Source organism: Dermacentor albipictus, chromosome 2, assembly GCF_038994185.2.
Source record: "Dermacentor albipictus isolate Rhodes 1998 colony chromosome 2, USDA_Dalb.pri_finalv2, whole genome shotgun sequence".
Lineage (NCBI taxonomy): Eukaryota > Metazoa > Arthropoda > Arachnida > Ixodida > Ixodidae > Dermacentor > Dermacentor albipictus.
The window spans coordinates 192,720,323-192,745,294 of record NC_091822.1 but is presented as its reverse complement, the minus strand read 5'-3'; the positions used below and the strand labels follow the sequence as shown (position 1 = coordinate 192,745,294).

At 48.8% G+C, this 24,972-nt stretch overlaps 1 protein-coding gene and 1 long non-coding RNA gene across 4 annotated transcripts in view; one reads left to right on the top strand and one right to left on the bottom strand.

The window, feature by feature from the left end:
• ct (homeobox protein, cut) overlaps window positions 1-24,972 on the bottom strand; it is a 760,713-nt gene that overhangs the window by 404,311 nt on the left and 331,430 nt on the right. The gene's annotated exons all lie outside the window — the stretch shown is intronic.
• The window catches only part of LOC135898501 (uncharacterized), a 94,161-nt gene that overhangs the window by 16,491 nt on the left and 52,698 nt on the right, over window positions 1-24,972 (top strand). The window contains exon 3 of one of the 3 annotated variants that reach the window (XR_011512332.1): window positions 17,153-17,191. The exons of 1 other annotated variant lie outside the window; for it this stretch is intronic. This is a non-coding gene — a long non-coding RNA (uncharacterized lncRNA). Of the gene's footprint in view, window positions 1-9,342; window positions 10,577-17,152; window positions 17,192-24,972 lie in introns of those variants that run through there. One more of the 3 variants, XR_010563351.1, reaches the window with a different exon arrangement.

Sequence of the window (24,972 nt, the reverse complement as noted above, 5' to 3'; positions counted from 1 at the left end):
TGACGGACGAAATAAAAACCAGTTAATCCAGCATGCGGGGAGAATCCCGAAGTCACCAAGGCAGCGTGAAATGGCACATGCGGCATGATCGTAAGAGAAAGTTAAAGTGAATGGATAAGATTGGGACACCTTTAGAGACGAATTAAGCTTTTAGCTCACAATAGTTCCAAATGTTTTGATTTATTAGCATGTGCAATTTACATTCAGTTTTCAGAGGACAACAGCAGGGGTAATGCATAGACTGATGTGTATACCCTCGGAATAGCGACGTTTCACTGTGACTGTCCACCCGTGTTGGAGACTATTTAGATGCCTGAAGGAGAGGGGGGGGGGGGGGGGGGTGTGGAAGGTGTACTCGTTTATCCTGTACCGTTTGATCAAAAAGACAATGAATCCTGCGTTCGCCTCTCAGCAAAGAAATATATGAAGGAAAAAATGCGAAGCGCGAAGTCCCTGCACAAATACTTGTCAGTTCTACCGACTGATTTGTCTACAAACTTACGTGCTGAATAAGACACTGCCTGATTAATCCTAGCATTATCAAAACAACAAGGCAGTCTTGGTATCCTTGGAACGCTTTGGGGAAAAGTGTTGACGAAGAACAATTGAAGTGCCGGTCGCCGTATCAGTTAATTTCAGCATCAAAGCAAGCACTTAATCAAACTTTAAGGCTATCTTATGGTATCCAAGCATTAGCCGTTTTGAGCAAACATTAACTTCAATAACTCATCTTCTTGTGGCAATCGTTAGAGAATTGCTCGACGACCACAGTGGTATCCTGAGAGGACGCGAATGATGTAGACAACTAACCATCACCTTGCGAAATGTGTGCGGTAAATTGAACACGGATGACATGTTTTTACTTGGGTATGGTGAAATGTTGAGACAGACATTGCCGACGGCCTACCTCGAAACGAATTGTAATGCTCCGAAAGTTATATGCTATAGTTCAGTTTTCAGAACGAACGATGTCGGCAGGAAATGCGATACCTGTGGCCGAGTCCCCCTAAGCTTTCGGTTCGTAAGAACTGCTTGTCACTGATCGGCCACCTTCAATAATATTACGTTCGCTATCACCTTTTGCCAGTTCTTACGAACTGCTTTATTCAAGCGACTGTCTTCTGAGCACGGGCCGTATTTCAAACAGAGCAACGGACGTTGACCCATCGCTGAGTCGCCTCTTCGTCTGTTAACACGACTGATTGCGGTGAACTATACCACGGTTCTGCGTCTTTGAAAAGCATTTCTTGTCTACACTGAAGATATATAGCTTGGTTGATCACGACATGCAGCGTGGATGCTACGGCTACATTTTGGCGAAGCTTGAGCGCCGTTGCAGCGATCTCTTGTGACAGAGCGAGCGTTCCATCGGAAACAAACGTTTTTGGACGGAGTTTCAACGTTTGAACCAATATCGAAGCACATGATTGTTTGCTGCAGTGCAAAATGATTTCAGATTTGCAGCATGATCGTAAGCAAAAAGAATTGCCTCAATTGCTTAAGCACTGCAAGCGTGCTCTCTGGTGTTTTTTGGGATCAAGGTAATGCCTAATTTACACCCTAAAAAGTGAAAAAGGGTGTAAATGTGTCTATAACTCACACCCTTATGGTGTCATCCATATAACGGACACCCTAAGGGTGTGAGTTATAGACACATTTACACCCTTTTTCACTTTTTAGGGTGTAAACTATGTTACAGTGTATACATGTACCTACATAGCACGACAGAAGTGAGAGTACTGAAGAATCACCCCTTTTACACGTCACACCATGTTCCTACCGTGACGGTGAACGGACTGAACAGCAGAAACAGTCCTATATGCTTCGTGTAATATACAGGCACGATTAGTCTCACCATCATCTGCGGCGTTCAAGACAAGGTGCCTACTCCCATATCTGCGCTAAGTGCAAGAGGCACGGGGCATTTTTTTCCCCTTGTGCATACGGTAGTGCAACGCATAAACTAAAACGATTAGGACAAGACACGTGTCTCGAAAATAATTTTCTGAAAAGTGCGCATCGACGTCCTTTGCGCAGCGGCTGTGTTGTTGCCCGAAAACTTCCGTATACCTATAGGCTCGATTTCACGAAGCTTTCACTTCGAGAACTGCTTATTACCGGCTCACTGCCTTCACTAATTAAGTTAATACGTTAGCTGTAATGAATGAATTTCCCCTGTCCCACGTATACCATATTATCACAAGAACTACTTTGTGAATACGGGACACAATCCTTAAAAAAGCCCTTGCGAAATTCTGGGTGTGCTTCTGCATGACTCGAAATGGTGTACGACTGTGCTCAGCCGCAATGAACTGCCAGGATAAACCTGCTGCCACAGATAGTTTGCCACCATTTCCGAATTAGATTCAATAAGTGACAGTATCATATACGTGCTCGACTTCGGACACAGTATAGACGGGCAGGTTAACCGTGTTACGATCTTGCAATATGACCACATTCTTCATGAGCCAAACTGAGCTGTAATACAACGTGATCTTGGCTGGGAAAGTGTTCTGCTGGAATAGGCGCTCATAGAGTCAGTGAAGGATGGCTGAAGGAATAGGTCCAATATATGGACAATGTTAATTACGTAGCGAAAGACACAGTGACGCTGATAAATATTATTGCTATTAGGTGTACAGAAGTATATGACCTGAGGTAACTGGTTCGCAAAGTCTTTAAGCATTTGTCATGAGTCACACGCTTCCCATACATAGATATTCTTCAGAAATATGAGTGCAGATCAACAATATGCGAGCATGGTGTCATCGTTAAACACACGCGAAAGAAGCAGCAGTATTGGTCCACGCCCTGAATTCACTGACATAGTACCAGATTGTACGAAGAGGACCGCTATCCGGCTTCCGACTTTCCACGTACGAATGGTACAAGGCTGCCCTTTGGGACACAGCAGAAAATATTGAGCTCATGTGTGATGACGGGGCCGACGAAACATCCCGAAGAGGCTCTGAGTTACGCTCGGCTAGTGTCATTAGTTCGTTCAGCCATTCGCACGCACTCGCATTTGAAGCGCGGGATTCCAAGGGGCTGGCGGATAGCTTCGGTAGGAATTCTCCGAGGGTTGCGAGATGTGAAGTTAGCGAATGCTCGGCTCAACGTGTCCGAGTTCATTGTACGCAAAGCTCCCTCCCTCCACCTTGCCTGCCTTCGTGTAGGCCTGTCTAATGTAGTTCGTAGTTTATTTCGCGTTTTGACGCCTCGCCATTTGCCACGAGATAGGCGCGGACGTGTTCGCCCTCCGCTTCGAAGGGCGGTCGCGGATGTTGGCGGCCGATTCGCCTGTATCAAGAAAAGCGGCCCGTCCGACACACGACGCTGTTTGACTGGCAAGCCGAAGGCGGGGCGAACGGCGCCCGTATCGGTTCGTCCCTCGGAATCAAACGGCGGCCGGCGGCGCGCATCGGAGCGCATCTTCGGAGGCGGTCTTCGAACAAGGTGGGCCGATGCCGTCGTCGTCGCTGGGAGGCGGAGTCGCCGCCGCCGACGTCGAACGAGCCCCGATCGGCGGCGGCGCGCCGACCGATTCCTCCCCCCCCCCTCCTTTCCCCCCCCCATAGACGACGGCGAGGGAGTCGAGAAGGCGAGGTGGAGCGGGGCGAACGGAGGAGGAAGATGGCCGCGCCAGCGCGGAAGATGGAGAAGGCGCGCCCGGACAGATCGCGCTCTCGCACATCGCGTCCTTTCCTCGCCGCGACTGAGCGAGCGAGCGCGGTCGATGACGGCCTCCGGGCCTAGCGGCCTTTCGAAAGGCCACCGATATCCCTTCGGCTGCTCGCATGTCATCTCGTCTGCTAGTAATGACCAAGCCAAACCTCTTCGCCTTCCCCCTGTGTTTCGATAGACGCACTCCCCTGCGTCGTCAGTACTCGCGATGCGATACTTGTTACGATGTAGGTATTCTGTCGTGAGATAGCACTAGCACCACGAACAATCCTTGCTAAGCACATTGTTTGACGACGCAAGGTCGCTAGGGAGCACACGTCATTTCAAAGACTGAGCAAGCAATCGCCAAAAACAATAGCAGAACCCGAGTGAGAGAGGCCAACAGTCTCGAAGAGAATGCTGCTTCTGCAGGCCTTCCGACCATGCCGGTCCTCGACCATCTCGAACGCTTTTTTTTTTTTTCGGTCCGCGTTTTCTTCAAGTGGCTCCGATACCCTCCGACCAGAAAGCGAGAGATGATCACCGGCACCGAAGGGGGGAAAGGGGGGACTCCGTCTGCGCATGCCCGGCCGTCTGGACGAAACGGGGGCCATCGATTCGGAAGGCGATTGGTCGGTGCGCGTTTTCCGGGACGGCCGCCGTGCTAACGGCGCCGACGCCGTTGACGCCGCTGACGCCGCGCCGGCGCTGGCGTCACGCTCCTCGCGCTTCGCTACTCCTAATTGATTTTCGAAGGCGCCGCCATTCCGGATTGGCCCCCGCAGTTCGACGACGCCGTTTCCCGATTGGTTCCGCCACGGGACGGGGGGGAAAGGGGGTCGCCAGCGGCACCTTGAGACGACCAATCGGAACCGGCCGCCGGCCCTTCGCGCCCGTTCGGATACCGTCATCGAATTGCGGGGGGAAATTTACGCGGGCCTGGGTCGAAAGCTGAAGCTTGCACTCTGACGAGCACGCACGAACGCACTTCCGGCCTGGCACGAACACCCGCCAGTCGAGTTCGGCTCTCTCGCTCCTCCGCGGAACGATGCGGCGCAGCCCGTCTGCAGAATTGACGTCACGGGCCACCGACGCGCCCCACAGCGGATTCCTGGGGCATCTGAGGTGAAGCTGCACAGCATACTGACTGACCAGATGGAAATGCTGACGGCGCTGGAAAGACGCCGCTCCAGAACCCAGCGTCGCGTTCAACTGCTCTCCCTAAAGAAAATGTTGAGTGATGCCGAGTTGAAAGACTGCAATGTTGCTTAAAACACAGGGCAACTGCCCGTCACTCTCTTGCGCTTCCAAACCCTCAGCACAGAACGCCACATTAGGGAGACATTTAATAATAACCATTTGGTAACCAGGCCATGGCGTTCGTGCACACCTAAAGCCCCTGGGACGTGCACATATTTCTTTTTATATAAAGATCATACGACGCGGACGCAGCAGTGTCAGGCATTCTGCATTGCAGCTGCTACTAATTCATCCCTGTAAGTACTTTGTGTTGGCAGGTATGAGGTTGGGAGAATCACATCCATATCATCAGTCAGGCAACTGAGAAATCTACCGAGCACAACTTCTTTAGCACAACTTCTTTATAGGTATGCCTTTCATATAGATTACGAAAATGCATCTGATTCAGTTTATAGAAGTACAAGCATTCATGAAGGTATTGCATAGTGACGAATTACAGGAGTCATACATGAATGTCTTGGCAAATACCTATAAGGACTCCACAGCTATACCTTAATTTTTCACAAGAAAAGCAGAAAAATACCGATCAAGAAAGCGGTCAGGCAAGGAGACACCATCTTTCCAACACTATTTAGTGCACGCTCAGAAGAAGCCTTAAAGTCAAGGGACACACTATAGGAGTGAGGATTAACGGCGAATATCTCAGCAACCTGCGGTCTGCAGATTACATTGTCTTGCTCAGCAACGCAGGAGGTGACTCGCAACAACTGATTGAGGACCTTATCCGAGAAATTGTGAGAGTCAGGTTGGAGATTATTACGCAGTAGACAAAAGCAATGCTCGAAAGCCTTACCAGAGAACCTGCCAGAAAAGCCTGGCCATGGTGATGATCAAGGCTGAAGTGAAGGAACTCATAGGTGACGAAGAAAACGTACATGCATCCTGCTCCCGCCTTGCATTCTACTGAGTTTTTTGACGACACGCGACAGAAACTCTTGTTGGCTGAGAAGTATAAGATCCGCAAATTTACATATGCATGGGAGCTATCGTATGTCAGATGACTGCTCCAGAAGAACAACCAAAGAAGGGGTAAATGCAGCTTAGCAGCCATGAGTTGTCACTCGCGCCCAAAATCTGAGCGAATAGATAACAGGCAGATCGCTTGACCTTTCGGGGCCAGCCTGGTGATACTCCGTTGCAGGTCGCAATCACTGGTGGCCTTGCGTATAATTGACGGCGTCAAAGGTAAAGAATGGAGGTTACTTGTCGACGGGTGAACATTTACCAATAATCTCGGAAGGAGTATCGGATCTGGCACTGCAGACGGTAGTTACATTATACTACCGACGTGGTGATTTATTTTTTAGACACACTTAATCGTTCACCTATTTCAAATGCTTTACGAAAGGAACGAGTGGTGAGCAACTGCTTGTCTTGCGACGCCATTGGAACGAGGCCAGCTTTATATTCCTTTTGCCCATTTACCCTTCCTTTTTGCCCGACCTTCCTTTTTGCCCATTTTACCCTTCCCGCCGGCCACTTGTGAGACCGGATGAACGTATTGCGCTAGAAAAAAAAGAAAAAAAGAAAAAGAAGTAGTAGCGTACACCCGTCACTCACAGGCCAGCCGGTAGAGACTGAGCGGCGAAGACAAGTTGTTTGATTCTCTCCAGTGAGCCTGTGACCTCCGCACATCCGCGGTTCAAGGATCCTGTTGAGCGCGATAAAATAGACGCCAGTCTAGGAGAGAGTCTCTCGATTGCGATGTCGCTCTCGAATAATGCGTTATCAGGGACAGCCGCAGCCGTGCGCAGGGATCCAATTGGGCTTCGTATTGCTGCCCGGCACCGGGCGCCGACCATTTGAAACACGAGCGCTGAGGAGGGCGAAACAAGAAGAAGAAGAAGGAACGCTTTCATGGCGCCGGCTCGTCCGCCGCCAACGGGGAGACGAGAGGCGGTCATCGACGCTGGAACAGACTGGAGCGGAATTTCAACTCAGCGCGCGCGCTATAGAGCAGCACGCGTTGGGGAGACCTTTGGTGTGCGCTACCGAGCAGGGAATGTATGAAGGGCTGACTGGCTGACAGCTGAACAACTTCAAGAGCTTCTAAGGAGGTGTCGTAATGGCTTAGAACATTTTTTTTTTTTTACGTCACCTGTGCTATCGCTATCTTCGTCTTCATTTAGGTTGATCCTCTTAACAGCCTTTTTACCGCTATAAGCCCGCCAACAGTAAATGGCTTAGCTTGTAGATAGGACGTTTGTAGTGAAGTAGACGACATTAATGTCACGCTTAGCTGATGGCTATATGGATAACGCTTACCTTTTCTGCCTATAGCCTCCCCCACCCCCTTCCTCCTAATCGCTTCACTCCTTTTTACCACTGTGAATCTCTGAGCCTCACTCTTTCTTACGCGCACGCAAACACGGGCACACAAGAAGCCACGCACACACACCGGTACGCACGCACATGCCTGCACGTATACGCGCACACTGAAGTGTGCGCGCTCGCTAAAACCGCGAAGAGGCGCCAAGCACTTGCGATATGCTGCGTGCGCGTGAAGTCGCAGCGTTGAAAAAGGAAACGCTCGTACACTGCATGAGTACTTTGCGCAGTAAGCTCGCCCTGTTGTCTTGCAGCATGCCGGTACTGGAAGCGATCACCGCCACTGCTTTCCCTCTTCAAGCTGGCTCCCTTTCCCGCAGAATAAGATGGGAGCGCGCGATGGGCACCGGCGCGGCAACAACCCGCTCGGCTTCCATCGGTCCAGCCGCGATTACACGGTTTAGGTCATTTACTTTCGTTTTCTCGTCCCAAAACATAACCGTTCTTTTTTTATGACTAGAGCTTACTGCCGCACCGAATTAACAGCGTAAATATAATTTGCAAAGCGTTCGTTTACAACGAAGAAACTCAACCGGAAATAACCAGCCGTGCTGCAGATTCTACTTTCTTATTTTTTCAGATGGGAATTATATTGTATACATTCACTCATAAAGAATAGATAGGCATTGCTCTGTGGTAAAATAACGTGCCCAAAAATATTTAATGGCAGTCTTCAACACCGGACACCTTCCCATGCAGCACTCGTTCATACAATTATACCATTCAATTTCACTTTTTAAGTTGGTTGTTACGGATCCAGTTACGTTTATTATGTTTACCCAAGAGGTACGTAGCATTGCAGATATGCACGGAAGGCTCAGATTTGCATAAGGAGAATCGAGAGTTTTTAGCGCTGCCGCAATGGACGTATTGCCTCGTTGCCGCAATAGATGTATACAGAAAATACGCCTATCCGCTCCACCCTAACCGTATTTGGCCTAACATTGCACCTGTTGCGTTCTACTGGACCCCAAATGTTTATTCTTTGTGGTCAGATGCCTCTGCACATCGGTGATACGTTAAAGTCAAGACAACGTCTAGCATGGCATGCGAGCTTGACCGGGGACGCGTATAGGTGTTGAAGATCGGAACTTATACGGCCGCCAAACGCAGGAATAAGCGGCCGGCCTAATGTAGAACGATGAGCAAAACGAGAACAAGGGGAAAGGAGGAGCCAACGTTTCGACAAGTGGACTTGTCTTCTTCAAGACCTTGAAGACAAGCCCATGCACTTGTCGAAACGTTGGCTCCTGCTTTCCCCTTGTTCTCGTTTTGCTCATCGTCTTGAATTTCCATCTCCCGCCTTCCCCGCCCCGTGTTTTCCCCGGCCTAATGTAAGGATCTCTTTCGCTCGATTCCATTCATTTCTTGCCATCATGCCGCCGCTCAGAGCCGATAATGTAGGTATAGGGATCCGCTCGGACAACCGACGAAATAAGACACGGAAAAGAATTGAAATGGAATCGTTACGTTATACCAGGCATATTTTAATGATAAGTAAGTCATTCAATAAATATTGAGTGGTGTTCTGAAATCTCTATTTCTGAAAATTATTGATCGGCCACTTTTATACCTTTCTGTATGCTCCTCAATGATTTCCCTATCCGTCGTACGGTCTCCAGCTTATTTCTGTACCTCACGGCAAAAACGGGCATAGCTTTGACGTGGAACAAGGCGCAGTTATGACATTGGAGGTCATCTTTAGGAATGTGGCAAAAGATGGCTCCACTCATGTTATCTATTGGCTTGGTAGAAACGGTGAGACGCGTGCCTTTCACTTACTGATATGGAAATGGATAAGAGTCCAATGAATAATTTTCAGAAAGAAAGATTTCAGAGCACGAGTCTCGATTTTCATTGAACAATCATCGTTTACAAAAAAAAAAAAGAGTCACGCGTGTCCAGAACACAACGTATGTGCGGTTGGTCAGCGTGATATACGCAGTGACATAGAAATAATGGTGCGGCCGCGCTATACACCACGCAATCGACGGCGGTGTCGCCTATTTCTTTGACACCTCACGCAGCGACGCTGAATGCTCTCCCTGTAATCTTTAGGGAACACCACCAACTTGCACCTCTCTTTCGCAGGCGAGCCATGCGGCGCGTCGCTTCGCTTTATCGGCGCCCCGCCGACAACTTCAGGCGGGCAGCGGTTACGACGTGTCAACACCGAACGGAGGAGACCATTAAGCGCGGCGCCCTCGTCGTACGAGGCGAAGGCGAGCGGGCGAACTCGGCCGGGGTCAGCCATATACACGGGATACAGCGCGCTCACGCTCGCCGCGTCAAAAAAAAAAAAAAAAAAGATGGCTGCGCCCTCCTCGGAAAAGCGCGCACTCGGAGCAGCGGGAGCGAGCTGCTTTTCGCAGCTGCCGCGATGCACGACGAGGAAGCAGACTGCGGGAGCGAAGGTCAGGGTCCGAACAGCGCTGTGCCGCCGCCGCTGCTGCGGCAGCAGCGTCAACGCACGCCTCCGACCGCGATGACATCGTCCGCCGGCGGGTCGACAGCGAATGCGACGTTCTGGGTGTGTTGCAGAGAGGGACGATGCAAAACGCTTCCTTTTGGCCCGCGGGATCAAAAAACAAGCAGCGCAGAGATGGAACGTGGACAGAAAAATAGTGCAAGCAGGCACGAATAAAAAGGGAGTCGCGCTGACGTCCCACCGCACGGGCTATATCATGCAGTGTGAAAGAGCGAGTGAGTTGAGGAGACGGCGTGGTGCGGATGTGTGAGGGTGACGCGCATTATCCATAGCAGGGCCGCGCCACGCTCGGATTTTTAGACAGAATTCCTTCGCGATTATTTTACTGGCCTCGACGGAATCTGAGGAACCCGAGATGGCGGCTCGGGACGGTCGGGCGAACCGGAGCGCTCTGGCGCAGCGGCACCGCGTTCGCTGTTTGTGTTCCGCGCGCCGGCGGGGTTCACTGGCCCCGTGCAAATCGACGACACGGACGCCTTATCTCCCGTGCACGTGAGCGTCCTGGGAGTTTTTCGGAGGAGCGCAGTATAGTGGACGTCGGCCCGGCACGCAGACTCAAGACAGAAGCCCGCGTGCATGCTGATCCTTTCTCCTCTCACTCTTTCTCACTGTCGCCCACTTTTCCTCACTTCAGCCTGCACTCTCTGTCCTGAACCTCGCGCTTCTGCCCTCCGTCTCCTTTCTCACTGCCCGGCGGATCCTTCCCCGCGGAGCACAGAACCCCTGAAGAACTGGAAGGATTGCTGCCCTCCGGAGACCCGGTCGTGCAGACCATGGCTAGTGACCGGGTAGCCAGCGTTATGGGCCTAAGGGACATAAGACTGAGACACACTATGTACATAAGTCGACACATGCGAATGACCTGGGACGGCTTCTTTCCTGTCTCTTTTGTCACAGAAAGAGACGAAGCCGCAGCGTGCCACTAGATGAGCAACAAGGAAGCAGAATGACTCAGCAATGTTCATGAACTATTGTATACTCCAGTAGTAGCAGTGCAAACTTTATTTTGTCTGAGATGGAGTTTAGGGCGCATGATAGTTGGACAGAAGAATTGTTATTTAAAAAATTTAAGTACGATTACATCGTAATAATAATAATTGCAAAATAATCCACAAGCAGTAATTACTTGAACGTATATGTGAATAACAAGTCGGAAACCCGCCGTGTTTCCTTATTGGTTTTGGCGTTGCCCTGGTAAGCGCGGGGTCGCGGTATCAAATCCCGGCCGCGGCGGCTGGATTACGATGGGGGCGAAATGAAAAAATGCCCTTGCATTGTGTGCACGTTGAAGAACCCCAGGCGGTCTAAATTAATCCGGAATCCCAAACTACGGCATGCCTCATAATCAGATCTTGGTTCTGGCACGTAACACCACATAATTTAAGTATTGAGACCTTGGGAGGTGGGGTTCATTATGTAAAAAAGAAGTGAGGCGTGCAGACAGGACACAAGAGTAGAGAAGTGGACAACACCAACGCCGACTATCAACTGAAGGGAGCACTCTTCCTTATGTAAAGTAATCGAAGGCTGACTCACGCCTTCGATTACTTTACATAAGGAAGAGATTAAGTGCCTTAACAGTTATCTCTCACGTAGACCAGCACGTGTACCCGACTGACACGTGGTGTTACCATTCCTGAGCATGCGCAGATGAGTTTTGTGTCTTCTTTCTTTTTTCGCCTCAGTGCTCTCTTCAGTTGATAGTCGGCGTTCGTGTTGTCCACCTCTCTACTCTTGTGTCCTGTCTGCACGCCTCACTTCTTTTTAACGCGACAGCGTTAATGAGCTCGTGCCGCAGAAAAGCCGGTGTCGGCGGCGTCGGTGTCGGTGTCGGCGGCGTTGGCCGTGAGCGATACATCCCAGCAGGCACTTCATGAATAAAAAACAACTTGCAAGATGGGCTGGGTGGGAATCGAACCAGGGTCTCCGGAGTGTGAGACGGAGACGCTACCACTGAGCCACGAGTTCGATGATTCAAAGCGGTACAAAAGCGCCTCTAGTGAATATGATGTTGCCTTACAATGAATCCTTACACATTGAATGAATCCTTACCAACTAGCTCAGCTTTCTGTCGTTCTAAGGAGGTGGGAGTTTATGCAATCCGTGTGCGCTACTTTTTCAGCTTGTGCGTTGATTCGTGACAGTGTGCTGTCAGGAAAAGACAAATTACTGCTAAGTGCGGACAATGGGTATAATTAAAGGCAAATAATAAATCAGACTTGACTGGCACATTATACTATTTGGAATGCAGGCTACTTCAATTTCTTCCTTAATTTTTGCTTACTTCTTCTTTTTCTTTGTACTTTTTTTTGTCGGTAAAGTTTGCATATAAGACATTGTAAACAATACCTGCATTTTCCCCTGTGAGCTTCCCTTGGGCACCAAGCTAATCGACGAAGTGATGACATTACTGAGCAACGTCATAGAGCTTTATTGTGGAGTTTATGTACCCCTTACCTTCATGATGGAAAAAGTGCTATTAAAACGGAGACTCAGCAAGAGCATAGGACAGTGTTCGTTTTAGTCGCGCTTTTTCCATCATGAACGTTTACAAACACGCCAAACTGACAGGCACCCCTTACCTTCGGAAACGAAAGTCGAACAGGTCGTCATATTCAACTTCCTCTTCTTTGCCAAAGCAACACATGTTTTTTTTTCGTTAATGAAAACTTGTTAGAGAAAGACTCGCTAAAGTATTATCATAATATGTGACGTAACAGGCAGGTACTTCGAGAATTTCAGAATGGCACCGCCACCGACCTGCCATCTTTGTGTCGCCTTCGGGAATATACGAGACCTTCGAGTTGACGCTAAGTAAACAAGACATGGATAGGTGAATAAATCCTGTTAGTGTGCGCGGATATTTAGGCTGTACATATGGGTACACACGACTCAGTTAGGCCGCAGAAAAAAGTGCAATCATCCATCGCCGGCTCTGAAGCAACTTACGCTCCTATTACTACACCAGACGTATCATGACCGCATACATATATATACCGATGGTTCGACCTCAGGTGCCAGCTCAACTGCCGCATTCGTCGTTCCAGCCAAGATGGTTACAGTTAAATTCAAATTGTCGCACACGACTACATCGACATCGGCAGAACTTGCAGCTCTCCATGCCGCTATGATGTACGTCACCGAAGAGCCAACAGAGAAATGGGTCGCATTTTGTGACTCTAAGGCAGCCCTTCACAGCATCAAGTCTGCATTACGTCACAGAACATACGAGCAGATGATATCTGACATCAGGGACGTGCACCACCATGCTCTGGAAAGAGGGCACACCATTACATTTCAATGGATTCCTGCTCACTGTGGCATTGTCGGCAACAACCTAGCAGACAAGGCTGCCCGGTCTGCCCACGAAGATACCCAGACGCGTTCAATACCTTCGGCGAGGTTGGACGCTGCCAGGGAACTTCGCCTACATGCACGCAAAAAGTCGCAAGATCTCTGGAGTTCAGGTGCCTTCAATTGCCGATTATATAAACTGGACCCCACGCTACGTCTACAAGTGCCATCTAGCCTTTCCCGCCGTGAAGCAACCTTGCTGACCGCTTGTGGCTGGAAGTAGCGTTCACAAACTCATATTCCTTTCGTTTGAGAATGGCCGAGAGCCCGATGTGCGATTCCTGTGGGTGCGAGGAGACCATCGAGCACCTATTGTGTACCTGCCCCCGCTACGATGTACAACGCCTCTCTCTGCAGGAAACTTTGCACCGACTAGACTTACGACCTTTCACCGAGTCAAAGATACTCGGACCGTGGCCACACCCGTCACTGGCACGAAAAGCGAATCGCGCATTACTGCAATACTTGAGGTACACCGGTTTAAGAGACCGTTTATATTGTCCCTGTGCATGGTGTTCCGCCCACACGTACTCAGTGCTCACTCTCTCCCTTTCTCCTTTTCTATTCCCCTTTCCCCCACCCCCAATGTAGGGTAGCAAACCGGATACTCTTCTGGTTGACCTCCCTGCCTTTCCTGTCCTTGCTTTCTCTCTCTCTCTCTCTCTCGAAGCCGGCACTGCGAGAGTAACAAGATGTGTCGTCGTGCCCCAGTGCCGCCTCAACTCCGAAACGTGAGGAGCATCGCCCTTTCAATCTGGGTGTCCTTGGGCGAAAGAAATGTTTACGCGGGTGGCAGTACGTGCGACTGAGCGAAGCTTTGTCATGTGAATGACTCTGAAGCGTCTTACCATATATATATATATATATATATATATATATATGAGACAGCATGTCGTACATATAGGTGTGCGTAAGTACTGATGTCTGCGTGTGTTAGGGTCTATGTGTAAACACTGTGAGCTTGTGCATTAATCGTCTTTCTTTCGATTAATTTGTTTGTCTTGCTAACAATCTCCTTTCGGTTGCGTGTTTGTAGAGTAGAAGGTGTCGTGGTGTGTGGGTTGGCATGTGATGCGTGTATATATCATGTATGCATATATGTACGTGCGTGCGTGGAACCAGCCTCTTCCATCTTTTCCATCGTTATTAAGCCTCTCTCCCTTCTCCTCTTGGCAAAAAAAAAGTGACCCATTTACGATTTCGTAAGTTCGATCGACTAACCGGGTTTGACAAAGTGTTCCATTGCGTTCTTTTCGGGGAAAGAAAAAAAAAAACACTCCGGAGACCCTGGTTCGATTCCCACCCAGCCCATCTTGCAAGTTGTTTTTTATTCATGAAGTGCCTGCTGGGATTTACCGCTCACGGCCAACGCCACAGACGCCGACACAGACGCCGACGACACCGGCTTTTCTGCGACACGAGCTCCTTAACGCTGTCGCGTTAAAAAACGTTGGCATATTGAGGTTGAGACTCGGCAAACGGCTCGCAGGAGAGACGGGGATGGCGAAGGCAACAGGTAAATAAGAGAACATGCGGTATGGTGACACGGCGACAAAGTGACACGTCACGTGCTTCGCTATAATACAGTACGCGGCAATGCTCGGGGATTAAAGAAGCCAACAAATTCGCAAAACAACAGCGTACAACGGGCTCGGCGCGACCCGCGGGGAAAGACGCTCGGATCAGGCTGCGGCGCGTGAACGCGTGACCAACCTTTTAGCGCGCGAGCAACGCCGATGCGAGTCGACGAGCAAAACTCATGTTCGCTCGACAAGAGCCGCAGCGGCGCACGTCGACGCTATGGCTCTTGCGGGCCTTCTTTGTCCGCGATTCTCGCCGCGGAATCACGACGAGTCAGCTGGTTTCTTTTTTATTTATTATTATTTCTCGTCCTTTTCTTTATTTCCCCGTCTCGAATGTAACCGAGGCTGCAAACGCGGAGTGCGCGCGCATATACGCCTCGGAGGAAAAAATAATGGCGGACCACCGCCGGCGGTCGTGATTGCGAGCCCGAAGTGCGACGAACATTTCACGCCTGTGTATTTTTCACGAAGCCAGATGCTTTGCGACAACAAGTCGAGTCACCGCGGCCGGGCAATGTGTGTACGTGTGCAGCGAGTAAGGAAAACAGATTGAGGAAACGGCTGAAGACATATACGACGACGTGACGCGACGGCACTAACATAGAAGCCGGCGACGACACGTGAAAGAATAAACGCGCTGTTTTTTGGAGCCTCATTTTTTGAAGCGCCGCTCTTTCGACCAACCTCTGTGACACGGCGTCGGAGGCGTCGATGTCCTTTGTTCCTGTTTTCCTCCCCCGTCAAGCTTTCTCAATAGAGGAGGAAGTTTATAGCCTGCAGCGTGCGCCTCGCTCCGTGTTCGCCTCTGCGTTGGGTGCGATGTCTCGGCAAACTGAGTAAACACGTCGCGTCCGATTTGAGAAGCCAAGTGCGTGGAAACGCTGTAAGCGTTAAGATTACCAAGGTACGCATGGCGGCTGTCAAGTGCTCAGATTAGCGGCGGCGATTTCTCTGGCTGCAGAATACTAAGAATACAAGAAGTCACGCAAGGAGGTTCGACAAAACAAAGAAAGAAAAACATGCACGAAGAGGGGCGCAATAGCTTGACACAGACACGTATTCTGAAGTTCGCTTACATGAAGTCGACGAGAGCGCGTCGAATCAGAAGTCGAGCTAACCAAGTCCGACCCGTCGGTGCTTACATGCGTCTTTCCAGACGTGTATGCTGGCGAGTTAACTAACCCACCTCTTGCAGTCGACTTGAACTCGCCTTGATGCTCGCCTTTCTCGATCCGCTAGTATTTACACGAAACCAGTCGCCCGACAAGCCAACTCGATTCGATTCTATCGGGTTCATGTAAACGTAGCTTACGATTCCTCTGACTGAGACTGCTACACACCATTACGGCCAGTGCGAACTGCGCCCTCTAGCTGGACACTATATGCCTTGCCATTGCCACATTGTGTTATACTGTATTGTCAAGACGGCATGAGAAGCCACGCTTAAGAACTCTCTAGCTTGGCATGTCAGAATGCGCAGAGCAACACCTCCATTTGAATGACATCTTTTCAGCGCAGTTCGTTTCAGACGATAGCGCGCGCCCCGACATACACAGCGCTGTTCCTGCATGCATTTCTCGCGTTCGTATACCATGCGGTGAACTCTATATAGGCGCAGGCGCCGACGGCCAACTTTTCCGGGCTAATACGCCGGCCTGCGATAATTTTTTTTCTTCGCTCTCCCGCGACGTGTAAGCGATGATGATCGACGCCGGCGAGACGGCTCAGCGGCCGGCCCACTGCGGCCATCCGGCTGCGCTGCTTACGTATATAGACGCGCGTGCGAGCAGGTTTCGGAATTCCTGAGGATAGCTTTCTATTAGGGAGCCGGCCGCAGGGTCCGGTATAGGAAATTAAAACCAGCGCCAGAACTGCATCGTAGTGCGGCGGCACCAATCCGTCAGCGCGCTCTGTCCACCCCGAACGAGGATCGTCCCCGCCCCGCCGCGTATGGGCTGCGGGCCCGCGCGACCTTCGGCCGTCGAATCGAGAAGGCTCCGGGTCCTCGATTCCGCTCGAGGCCATCGAAAGCGGAGAACAAGTTGCCGCGCTCCGCCATTAAGTATGCCGCGAGAAGCCGGGGGCGTGCGCCGGGCGTATATAATCCTTTTCGCTTGTCTCTCTTTTGCACATGGCAGCTTTTTCTTGCCTCTCGGCTCATGTCGCTGCGCTCCGATATACATATAGAGCGCCATATACGTACAGAGGCGGTGCAAAGAAAAAAAAGTACACGAAAACATCTAACCAGAAACGGCCCATCAGTCCTGATTGATTGCTGCATGAAAAGGCCCCGATATAGAGCGTTATTAAGCTCCTGATTGCGTTGCATTTATTAATAGTTTTACTATGCCGCTGTCGCTGTATACAGGCGTCATTATAAAATGACACAGCGCAACAACGCGCTGTACACGAGGCAGCACTTGTCTCATCAACATTTGCTTCCAGAAGTCGCAAACGGTGTGGCACGTTTCTGCAGGTTCGGTACGAGCAGCGCACGTTCTCAGCTGTATATGGAGCGAGCGAGGTGGCTCTAAGCGATTCCAGTCATCGGTGAGTATATGCTGACAGAAAATGATGGACGTGTAGCGCTAACATAGAAATTTGGATTAGACGGCAAGCGCAGCTACAGATACTCTGCATTTGAGAGCAAGAGGAAAAAAAGTGTAGTGGGGCGAGTCACGAAATTCGTATGGACAGGTAACAGGAGGTCCGTCAGATTGGCTGCCTATATATATACTTGAGGAAAGGGAAACGCAGTCGATTATAGTGAAGGACTGGGTTAATCAGATAAGGAAATTTGCAGGCATGGGGAGCCGAAACAAAGGTCAGTCTCTGAATGTCATTATGTTGTTTTGACCATAGTAACTGAATGCTCCCGACACGCTGGCATCATGCAACGGCCACTTCAACAGCAGACCAATCAAGACATGCAGGGAAAATGCTTTAGGCGTTGCAGCTCGGCTAAAGTCAATGCTCTCAACTTAGAGTGGAAGTGTTGCGTATTGTAACATGCAGCATACGTATTGTCATAAGCAGATGTTTTGCCAAAAAGAGTTTCCGCGAAAATGGTGCATCGGAGCGGAGAACACCGCGAGTACGTACATGCCGGATACGCTTCCCCAGTCTCCGCTCGCGGAAAAACGGAACTGGCGGCTTGTGTAATTTTGGATCTCACGGCTCGTCCTACTAGCCCCTTGTGTAGCATGTGTATACGACAACAGCCGGAAAGAGTGGTCGTATTCTGCTACTAAAACACGTTTCTGTCACTGCCAAACAGACTGGCTATTGTGTAAATCCAAACAAGACAGATGCTCCCAGAAAGATGATGACTTGGAAGAGATCAGCGGACGTATGAACAAGGGATGTCTGTAGCTGTAGGCAGTGGCGTAGCTAGGTCGTCTGGCACCCGGGGCCCTTAGCTCTCCTGTCACCCCCCGCCCTTTGGGTGTAGTCGAGGAAGGCGGGGATATCGACAATTTTCGGGTGTTTTCAGACGTATATGACATTCCCCCCCCCCCCCCGCCCCTACTGGCCCCGTGCACCCGGGGCCCACGGCCCCCCGGCCCCCCCTTTTGCTACGCCACTGGCTGTATGGAGCCAGAGACGAGCGTTTTTGTTCGTCCATCTGTTAATAGCTTTTGTGTAATGACACAGGAACCAACAGTAGACCTAATTGGTTATATATATATATATATATATATATATATATATATATATATATATATATATATATATATATATATATATATATATATATATATATATATATATATATATATATATATATATATATATATATGTAGCATTTCCTTAATCTTTCTTTCCCCTCAAAACGTCTCTGCCTTGTACCGCTACGTATGCCTGTAACGGATCCAGCCGTATCAATCATATACCTGCTTCCCCCCCCCCCCCCCCCATACTCTAAACGTCTCTAGCTTATCTCGACTCCTCAACGATTGATGCTTCAGTCAACTTTACATCCAAGGGCTTCTGGAATGGGTACGTTACCTACGAATCTCACTGGGTAAATCCCTTTACATTCCATTAGGATGTGCTGAGTGGTCTCCGGATTTTTGCTTGAGCGCACACATGGCTCACCTAGTTCTCAATATTTGCTCCTGGATGGATGGATGGATGGATGGATGGATGGATGGATGGATGGATGGATGGATGGATGGATGGATGGATGGATGGATGGATGGATGGATGGATGGATGCATGGATGGATGGATGGATGGATGGATGGATGGATGGATGGATGGATGCATGGATGGATGGATGGATGGATGGATGGATGGATGGATGGATGGATGGATGGATGGATGGATGGATGGATGGATGGATGGATGGATGGATGGATGGATGGATGGATGGATGGATGGGTTGATGCATGGATGGATGGATGGATGGATGGATGGATGGATGGATGGATGGATGGATGGATGGATGGATGGATGGGATGGATGGATGGATGGACGGGCGGACGGACGGACGGACGGACGGACGGACGAACGGATGGATGGATGGATGGATGGATGGATGGATGGATGGATGGATGGATGGATGGATGGATGGATGGATGGATGGATGGATGGATAGATGCATGGATGGATGGATGGATGCATGGATGGATGGATGGATGTTATGAGCGTCCCCTTTGGAACGGAGCGGTGGGTTGCGCCACCAAGCTCTTGCTATTATACTGCCTAATGTCCTACCTAGGTTAAAATAGAAAAAAAATAATCAAATTTTCTGAAATTTCAAATTTTCTGAAAACCACAATCAAATTTTCTGATACCCTATTGCGAGCTGTGCTTTAAGTCTCCGTTTTTTGTCGTTTCCCTACTTTTCTTCCACCAATCCTCCAATAGCCTCTTACTAATCCCTATTGCGGGCATATTTACTTTTCCACTGCTCTCGCTGAACCCAAGGGCTTCAAGCAGGCCAGTGGTGCCTAAATCGACCGCTGAGTAGACGTCTTCACATTCTAATAAAACATGCTCCATAGTTTCCCTATCTTTACCGCAGCAAGCACATGCTTCTTTTTCCTTCTTATATCTCGCTTTAAAGGTGCGTGTTCTTAGGCATCCTGATCTCGCTTCGAAAAGTAATGAGCTTGCCTTTGAGTTATCATAAATTGTTTCTTTCCAGATTTCGTTTTTTCCTCTTAAGTAGCGACTCATGGCAGGTTTCTTTTCCATTGCCGCCACCCGTGAGATTATTTCGGCCTCTCTCATTCTCCTACCGCTAAGACGGCAGCGCCACCACTCGTGAAAAAGGCTCACTAAAGCTGCAGAAACAACATTTTGTCAACCACCGTCCTACAACGGAACCACTGATGGCGTCCAGCTGCTTGACAAATTGAGCTTACCAACTCGTTAAGCACGACAGAAGTTAGGACCTCTGCCTTCGCAACAAGACAGCTACTCAGCCGAACGTTTGCAGCTGGTTGAAATTGAGCCAAAAGTGACTTTAACTTGGCTCAAGAAAGTCCGTGGCATTTTCTTCCTTTTCTTCCATCTTGTTTATGACATGCCTTTCATCAAAGAAAAAAAAAAGCTATAACCATCTTGATGGACCACAGTTATAAAAGCCAAACACGAGGTCGTGGGATCAAATCCCGGCAGCGGCGGCCGCATTTCGATGAGGGCTAAATGCAAAAACGGCCGTGTACCGTGCATTGGGTCGCCTCCAGGTGGTCAAAATTAATCCGGAGTTCCCCACTATGCCATGCCTCATAATCAGATCGTGAATTTGGCACATAATACACCAGAATTGATTTTTATTTATTTATTTATTTATTTATTTATTTATTTATTTATTTATTTATTTATTTTGTTACGAAAGCTGTCCCACCTGTTCTGTGTTGACATGCTACACGATTTTTTTTGTGTGTATACGTGTGCTTTGCATTGGACAGTTAGTGTCAGATGTAGTGGGCTGTCTTCTAGAAGTGACATGAGCTTACCAGAATCTCCTTCATTAATGTAACGCTCGGCTTGTTCTCCTATATTTTCACGTGTACCGCTTTGCGTATTCAGGAGCTGAGTACAGCTGCAGCTAGTATCTTATATACCCTTCTATTATCATTCCTTGGTCGAGCGGATTATCAACATGGTCGTGGATTATTATCAGCATGGTCGAGCGGATGGTCGTGGCGATAGCGTAGAGCTTTTTACCGTTCAGTCCACACAGAAAAAGCGAAAGAAAGCTCCGAAAGAGCTTTAGCTAAAGAATTGACATATCACTGTGTTGTTTTAGAACAAGAATTAGCATTGATATTGCTGTACCATTACGGTTTACGATGCGCCTTTCACATATAATGCTTTATCGCTGCCTACGCTGAAGGGTCAAGCGAACAGGGATGACGTTGGTACGAACAGTGCTGTACTGAATGCATTCCGGCTGCACACTTCGCTCTGCATTCGGGCTGTGTGCTGGTGTTGTCAATTAATTTTAAGGTGCCTTGGCACCTCGTGTCGCCCAGTATATTGGTGAACAATGGGACTGAAAAGTATACGTTCGCTCCAGGTGAAATTGCAAGTAGAAAAAAGGAGCGAGGGCGTAATGGTACGGAAAATGCAAGGAAGTTAACCGGCAATGTTAAGGGAATCGCACCGCAGTATATGCGTGACATTTAAGCTCAGTACATGCAGCTCATAGCTCATACACTACACGTGCTGGAGATTAACCATTGCTTTTTGCAAACACTGAATCTAACGCTCGCTGCACGTGTCACTAACATCTAATCACCACAGAGCATGTAGGGAGCATAATCATGCTTTATTCCACACGTACCATTTAGCCAACGAATATGGTTTATGACCCATGCACAAGCCATACATAACGCGTCGGTATCGGTTTAACACTGTAATGCTTAACAGATTTGTACAGCAAGGAAAATTACAACAACTTATCCGCCTTTATTTCTGACCATGGAGAGTACGTTCGCATATATAATGTGTGCGTGTCTGTGTGTATAGAACAAAATGTTATTTGTGTTAGATATTAATTTTTGTAGTAACTAAATAGTAATTGGTTTGCCAGACTATCCAAAGCTAAACTCTCATCAGCATATGAAGAACGCAATTATGTATTTTGCGTCGTTGCTTCTGCTCAAATAAACATATTGATATATGAAACAAGGCGTAGCACGGTAATCACGTTGGACATTAGTGGGTTAAACTTATTGCAATATGAGCCCAACGCTGGCCAAATGTGGTCAATCTTGGCCGTGCATTGGGCAACGTTGCCGTTACATGGAAGCCTACGTTGGCCCATTTTCTACCACTAATCAAGGAGAGGGAAGAGGTAAGGGAGTGGTAGGGGTACTGAGGCTTCCTCAACCGTACTAGTGTATTGATAGCGACCGAGCATAAGTTGGGAGTTGCAATAAGTGCATGGGCAACGGTGGGGCTCAAGCAAGTCTGCAAGTTTCAAGATGTCATTTCTTATTGAGGCAATTTGATTGCGAAAATAGTTATATTTATTTTGAATGAGCAAAGTTCTCAGCCCCAATTCCGTAATTTCCATAGGACTGCCGCAAACACGGTGAGCTTGTGTGCCGATTGTGTTAGATATAATGATGCTTAATCTGCGTTTTATGAATTTTTGGGCCGGTCGCCAGTAAGTACCCGTCGTAATGGGGCGCTCGTTCTTTAAGAAAGTGTTTCGAGGCCTGCGTTATCGTTAGTTTCTTACATATTCTTCTGGTGGCCCGCTAAGACTTGTTAATTATAGGCGTAAACATATAGGGCAATTTTGATAGTTTATGTAAGCATTAACGTACGTATAAACACGGCTATTATATAGGTTAAATAGCTTAATGAAGTTGTATGCATAATGCATCTCAGATCTCTGTACGCATAACGTGGTAAGTTTTGAGAATTGCATGTGTGTGTGTGTGTGCGCGTGTGCGTGTGCGTGTGTGCGTGTGTGTGCACCAACTCCATGGTGTACCTCTTGCCAGTCCCGGCTCATCGCACAAACCGTAGTTTCAGCCGCGGAGGCTATGTCGGCAAAAACGGCACTGCTAGAATAACGCTTCCCACAGCGGTCTACATGTCGATTCCTGAGTCGGATTCCTGATTACAGAGTCGGATTCCTGATTAATAAGATTATAGCTGGTAACATACAGGAATTCTATAGCATTAGCGAGAGGGTGGCAGGTCTTGCTGTGAAATTTAATAAGAGGTACAAAATGAAGGTTGTACAGGTCTACGCCCCTACATCCAGTCATGATGACCAGGAAGTCGAAAGCTTTTATGAAGACGTGGAATCGGCGATTGGTAGAGTGAAAACAAAATACACTATACTAATGGGCGACTTTAATGCCAAGGTAGGCAAGAAGCAGGCTGGAGACAAGGCAGTGGTGGAATATAGCATAGCCACTAGGAATAGCAGGGGAGGGTTATTAGTAGAGTTTGCGGAACAGAATAATATGCGGATAATGAATACCTTCTTCCGCAAGTGGGATAGCCGAAAGTGGACGTGGAGGAGCCCGAACGGTGAGACTAGAAATGAAATGGACTTCATACTCTGCGCGAAACCTCATCATACAAGATGTGGACGTGCTCGGCAAGGTGCGCTGCAGTGACCACAGGATGGTAAGAACTCGAATTAGCCTAGACCTGAGGAGGGAACGGAAGAAACGTGCTTGTATTCGAAATGAAAGGCTTCGCCGGCGATTGAGTTTTCTACAGAAATCACTCGAGCGAGCTCTGGCACTGTGATCGTTCAACTATAAACCATGGCTACATGGATTGTCTAATTTTCCTGCTTGTGGCTTCATACGTTCCGTAGAGTTAGTTGTTACGCTTTACCCAATTTTTGAAAAAAAAGAAAGAACCAGCTCTGTAACGCCAGCGGTAGTCCTGAACAAAGCACATGTGCCTTTTGCTTTTCTAAAACCTGCTGTTGGTTGACTGTCGAATAGGAACTCTCTGTCGGCAGCTGTGCACTCAATTTGGCAGACGTGCAGGCTTTCTGGTCGGAGACATCTGTAACACAGATCGTCCGTAAACTGTAAGAACTGGTGGCGCAAGGAGGAGGAGGAGGAATAAACATTTATTGATGAGGCAAAAAAAAAAAATGGTGGAAGGGAGCGGTGCAGGGTGGGTCCCTATTCCAAGGCTCCAGTGGCCATCGCGACCCGCCGAGCTTGGTCCAAGAGGCCTTTCTGGGCCTCGAGGTCAGCAAGAGCGAGGATGGCCTCCCAGGGCTCCCTTAGCAAGGTGAGTACCAAAGCTGAATTAATGGCATGAGGTCTTTTGGCGCACTCCCATGTTACGTGAGGCAATGAAGGCCATGACCCGCACCACGGGCAAGAGTTAGTGTACAAGGTTGGGTTTATCTTATGGTATCTACCCAAATGTGGGTAGGTATGCGTCTGTATTCTTCTATATTTCTGCGCCTCCTCTACATTGAGTAGTTTGTGGGGTGGGGCGTACTGTTGCCGGGTTCTTTGCTGGTGCTCCAGTATATCGCGGACCAGTAGACGATCGTCTTTTTCATCGTTGTGCGTATCTCCAGCTCGGTTAGTAAAGCCTCGAGCTAGAGTGTGTGCCTGTTCGTTTCCCGAGATACCCTCGTGGCCAGGACACCATAATATTGCATGATCTTCTTTCAATGTGTCGCCTATGATCTTAAGGGCGACTTGTGGTATGTTGCCTTGTAGGTACATTCTGCATGCCACTTGTGAATCGGACATTATTAAAGCTGAGCTGCTTTGCTTTTCCTTGTATGCGATAGCGAGAGCAATCGCCGCTGCTTCCGCTGTAGCAGTGCACCTAGTACGTATCGAGGCTGATGTGTGAAGCGTTCCCTGGCGTGTGGGTTGAACTGCCACTATTACATGTCCTTTGCTAAATCTAGCTGCATCAGTATACATTACATCTTGATTACTGCCGAAGGTTTTCTGAAGATGTTTAGCTCTCGCTTGTCTTCTCGCTGTGTGATAAGTTTTGTTCATGTTGCGTGGGATTGGGGAGACCACTATGCGCTCGCGTATTGGATCCGGCATTGCGGTCGTTTGTTCCCTGGAGTACTGCGGTCGCAATGGGTAACCTAAACGCGACAGAACGTTTTTACCTGTGCTTGTGAGGCATAGTCGTTCTCTTTGTGTCATGAGAACGGCTGCTCTTAACTCTTCAAATGTGTTGTATATGCCTAGAGCTTGCACCCTCTCGTTTGCCGCATTCTTAGGAAGCCCAAGCGCTGCCTTATACGCGCCACGTATTAGTAGGTCGATTTCTTTGATTTCCGACGGGATTAGCTCTTGATATGATAGTCCGTATG